The sequence below is a fragment of the Monodelphis domestica genome, chromosome 2 (genome assembly GCF_027887165.1).
Source record: "Monodelphis domestica isolate mMonDom1 chromosome 2, mMonDom1.pri, whole genome shotgun sequence".
In the NCBI taxonomy this organism is placed as follows: domain Eukaryota; kingdom Metazoa; phylum Chordata; class Mammalia; order Didelphimorphia; family Didelphidae; genus Monodelphis; species Monodelphis domestica.
In genome coordinates, this window is record NC_077228.1 from 23,210,418 (window position 1) to 23,215,629 (window position 5,212).

General features: G+C 42.1%; 1 pseudogene; it reads left to right on the forward strand.

Moving 5' to 3' along the window:
• Window positions 1-418: 418 nt before the first annotated feature.
• LOC100032380 (cell division cycle 5-like protein) lies at window positions 419-2,378 on the forward strand (annotated as a pseudogene).
• Window positions 2,379-5,212: the final 2,834 nt, after the last annotated feature.

A 5,212-nucleotide genomic window follows, 5' to 3' on the forward strand; every position in this document is an offset into this window, starting at 1 on the left:
GCTGGATGCTATGAGAACTGCCTTCTTCCTCCGACCCTAAGAAGCAGCCTGGAGGAGTGTGAGGAGGCGCGCGCGCACACACACACACACACACACACACACACACACACACACACACACACGCACGGCGTTTTCCTTCTTTTCTTCAGCGTGGTGTCCCAGGTCTAGATCTCCACTCCAAGGTGTGAACTCCCTCCACTGATCGAATTCACACTTTCCTCGGATCCTTTATCCTGGACAAGCCCCTCCCCCTTGTCGTCCCCTCCCCCGATTGTAAGAATGGGAGTCCCAGACGTGGCCGTCTCTACTCTCACTCGCCACCTGCGCAGAGCACTCTGAAGCCGAGCTTCGTGCTGGGAAGAAGGGCCGGCTTGGGGTTTGGCGCTTTGGGCTGGGACCTTCAACCAGTCGGCGTTCGCCGGTTGGCCTCGGCTGATTGTCCAATCGCTCACTCACCCTCTGCCGGGATGCCTCAGATCAGGAGCAAAGGAGGGCTGTGGAGGAACACGGAGGGGGACGTTCTCAAAGCGGCGGAAGAAGAGAAGCTTCTGCACCGGGCCAGCTTGATGCCGACCCAGTGGAGAACCCTGGCCCCGGTCATTGGCAGGAAGGCTGCACAGCGCTTGCAACTTCTCCTGGCTAAAGCTGCCCAAAGAGACAGTGAAGAAGAGACAGCGGATGATCCACGGAAACTGAACCCCGCAGAGATTGACCCAAATCCCGAAAGCAAACCAGCCAGGCCTGATCCCGTTGAGATGGAAGAGGAGGATCTTGAAATGCTCTCCGAAGCAAGAGCCGGGCTGGCAAACACACAGGGAAAGAAGGCCAAGAGCAAAGCAGGAGAGAAACAGCTGGAAGAAGCCAGGCGTCTTGCTGCCCTCCAGAAGAGGAGACAACTTCGAGCAGCTGGCATAGACCTTCAGAAGAGCCAAAGGGAGCGAGGAATAGCCTATAATGCAGAAATTCCATTGGAAAAAAAGCCCGCGCCGGGTTTTTACGACACTTTGGAAGCAAGTTATCCCACACTGGATGCTGACTTTAGCCAGCTAAGACTAGAAGAACTGGAGGGGGAGTTAAGATCCGAAAAGGAAAGCAGAGCTAGGAAGAAAGACAAACAGCATTAGGAAAGTAAAAGGGAGGCGGATTCACCACCAGCTATTCTTCAACCCCCAGGATATCCGGATTTACCAAAAAGAAGCAAGTTAGTATTTCCTGCATCTCAGATTTCAGGGAGTGGTGAAAGTTGTTCCAGCAAGTGAAATTGCCTGCCATACAGGAGGAATCAGGCAGAGAGAATTCTGTTTCCAGCACCCTTTTGTCTGAGTACCGCATCACCAACACTAGAGCATCGCCCTGAGGACACCCAAAGTTCCAGAAGCCCAAGATGGAATCTTGAAGGAAGCACAGAACTTACTGGCTCTTACCAACGTTGACACCCCATTGAAGGGGGTCTTAATACATCATTGCATGAGAGTGACTTCTCTGGTGCGACTCCACAACAACAGATCATCCAGACACCAAACACAGTCCTGTTCACCCCATTCAGGACTCCTCATGGAGCTGAAGGGTCCACTCTTCAAGTGGGGATGGCTCCTAAGCCCCTTGTTGGCACTACTCCACAGAGAAAGTCAATTCGACTTGAACTAAAATATTTTCACATTGGTGATCTTAGTATTGTCTTAGAATTCTCATATATTTAGTCAAACCCCTAAATTTTAATTCCTTAGAAACGTTATTTGAAAAGTTCATCTATAACAAGAAGTAACAAGATAAACATGAAAGACAAGTGATAACGGATTTAATAAGGTCAAACTGTTTACTTCTTGCCCTGGTCAGGGTCTGGCCCCACTCCCCACTCCAGGGTTCCCGACTGGTGGCAAAGGATCAATCAAAATAAATAACAAACAGAAGACAGCTTAATCATTACAGCCATGGGACTGCTTTGCATCTCCGAGCTGCTCCGACATTCCCAGGCTTGGGATTTATTTTTATATCCATATTCTTGGCATGCAGGTATACAAAATCAAAGAAAGGTAATTGGAAAAGTGATACATTAACTTTTATCAAATCACTTAATTAACATTCTATATTTTGGATTGTGATTACAGACAGAATACAAGATAAATGATTTCATCACAGGTGGCTTAGTAGGGAGTTTGAGTTACTGATTTGTGTAATTGAGTCACTGAGGCATATTGAAGCTTAGTGTACCTGTACTGTACCTGTACCTATTGAATGGGCCTCTATGATTGATTTGTGTGCTGCCTTCATGAGAAAGTTTTGGGCTTGGCCTGTAGCTGTGGTTTTGCTGGGAATTATGTACCTAAGTAAAAGTTAACCCATGATAGTCTTTTTGGGATTGGGTTTGAGGGTCTGATCTTTTGGTGATGTTTTAGGGAATTAGGGTACATGTGTTTTGCTCTTGCATTATTTCTTTTGGGGAATAATAATCATGTCAATTCATAGATAAGAGACATTGATGAAAGGTCATGTAAAAGGGATAGAGTGGGCAGTCACATCTCACCAAGGACCACTCTGTGGTCTCCCCAGCTACCATGCATGACTCTGTCAAGGCCTTGTGGACTGATGGCCCCCAGCAACTTCTCACATGGGAAAATGGTGTATATATAAAACTTAAGAATGATATCATTGAGAGAGGATGCCCTTGGATTCAGGAATGGCTGAACAAATTGTCATATATGCTGGTGATAGAATACTATTGTGCTCAAAGGAATAATAAACTGGAGGGATTCCATATGAACTGGACCAACCTCCAGGAATGGATGCAGAGTGAGAGGAGCAGAATCAGGAGAACATTGTACACAGAGACGGATACACTGTGGTACAATCTAATATAATGGACTTCTCCATTAGTGGCAATGCAGTAATCCAGGACAATCCTGAGGGACTTATGAGAAGGGATGCTATCCACATCCAGAGAAAGAACTGTGGGAACAGGAGCACAAATGAAAAACAGCTGCTTGATCACATGGGTTGATGGGGATATAGACTCTAAAAGATCACCCTAGTGCAAATATCAATAATATGGAAATAGGTCTTGATCAATGACACATGTTAAACCCAGTGGAATTGCACATCGGCTACCAGAGGGGGTTGGGGGAAAGGGAAGGGAAAGAACATAAATCTTGTAACCATGGAAAAATATTCTACATCGTCTAATTAAATAAAATTTTCAAAAAAAAAGAGAATATCATTGAGAAGCTTGAAAGAACATATATAGACAGAAGCTTTGAGGTCAACTTGAATATGAGGGAATGAATCAGAAAAAAAATAAAATTAGATGGGAAGGATAAAATGAAATGATTATCATGTAAAAGAGGCACAAATGTAAGAAATGTATTCTGATTAGGAGGTGAGAATGGAGGCTTGTAATGAATACATTAGTCTCATCCAATATGAGTAAAAGAGGAAATAAAATATACATTTAGAGGAGTAAAGATCTTTCTTAACTCATAAGATGAGTGGGTGAGAAATAAAGGTAGGAGAATATTTTAGAAGGATGTATAGATTAAGAAAAAAGCACAAGTGGATAAGATAAGGAAGAGAATATTAGAGGGAGACAAGGGGATAAGGGAGGATACCAAGAGGACATTCATACTAAGAAATATAAAAACGAATGTAGCCAAATTCAGAAGGAAAGGAGAAAATTGGGAGAAAATTTTATAGAAAGTTTCTTAGAGGCCTCACATCTAAAATATGTGGAGAATTTTGTCAAACTTATAAGAACATGAGCCATTCCCCAATTGATAAATGGTTAGAAGATATGAAGAGTGTTTTGGATATAATTACATGGAAAACTATTCTGGATGATTATTGATTAGAGAAATGCAAATCAAAACACCTCTAAGATATCATCTCATACCTATCAAATTGACTAAAAATCATAAAAGGGAAGAATGCCAAATGTGAACTGTGAAGTGATCCAATCATTTTGGAGAGCAGTTCCCAAAGAGTTCTAAACTGTGTATACCTTTTGACCCAGCAATATCATTATTAGGTTTATTTCCTAGAATGAACAGGGGAAAAAGAAAACAACTTCTAAAGTCTGAAATATTTATAGCATCTCTATGGTGGCAGGGTCATGGACATTGAGGGGATGTCTATCATTTGGGGAATGACTCAACAAATTGTGGCATATCATTGTGAAGGAATACTACTGCCACATAAACAATGACCAGATTAACTTAAAACTGGCACACAAAAAGACCTACATGAAAGTGAACAAAGCAGAACCAAGAGCATATTATATATGACAGAAATATTATTTGAAGAATGACTTGTGTATGTCTACCTACAGAGAAATAACTTATAAAGTAGAAACATAGCAAGCCAATTATGTGTGTGTATATGTATATGTACAATGTAACAAACCAATAAATTTTTAAACTTTAAAAAAGGAAAGCATCCACTTGTTCTTGTCCTGAATGAACCAAACAGTCCAATGAAAATCCTTGCCAATGAATCCATAGGCACCTAAGGAAAGTTAATGGTAATGAGAAAGACTTTAATGGAAGGACAATCCAAATGAAAAGTTGCTATTCATTTATTTCAGTCATATCTGACTTCATCACCCCACTTGGAGTTTCCTTGGCAAAGATCCTGGAGTGGTTTGTCATTTCTTTCTCTACCTCATTTTACAGATAAGGAAACCAAGGTAAACAGAGTACAGCTACTTGCCCAAGGTCATACACCTAATTAGTGTCTGGGGTGTAAAAGGGAATTTTTTATTCCTTTTGTCTATTTTGAGTTAACACTTTGGTTACCAATAACTTAAGTACCCCTACTTAAGTACTCTCACTAGACTGTGAAAATAAGATTAACTCTCCTTTGTCCGCTTTTGAATCAAATCAACAAAAGCTTGAAGAACACCCTACTTAGCACTAGGTGGAGGAGCTCGCCACCCTTTCAGATCAATCAGCCAGGAAATGAAAATTCACACCTCAGAAAGCCAGGAATCTGTGAACTCTTTTGATGAGTATTCACCTTTCCAAAAGGTGAGAAGTGAATCCCACAGACACTGCCCCCATGGGCAGTGCTGCACCATTTGGAAGCTGTGATTGGCCCTTGTGAAAAGAGGAAGAAACAAGAAGCCACTATAAAAGACCCTGAATTTCTGGGGCTAAAAAAAAAAACGTAGACTCCAAGAAGGAAGTTAACTTGAAGAAAGAGATAGACTTCAAGAAGGAAGTCA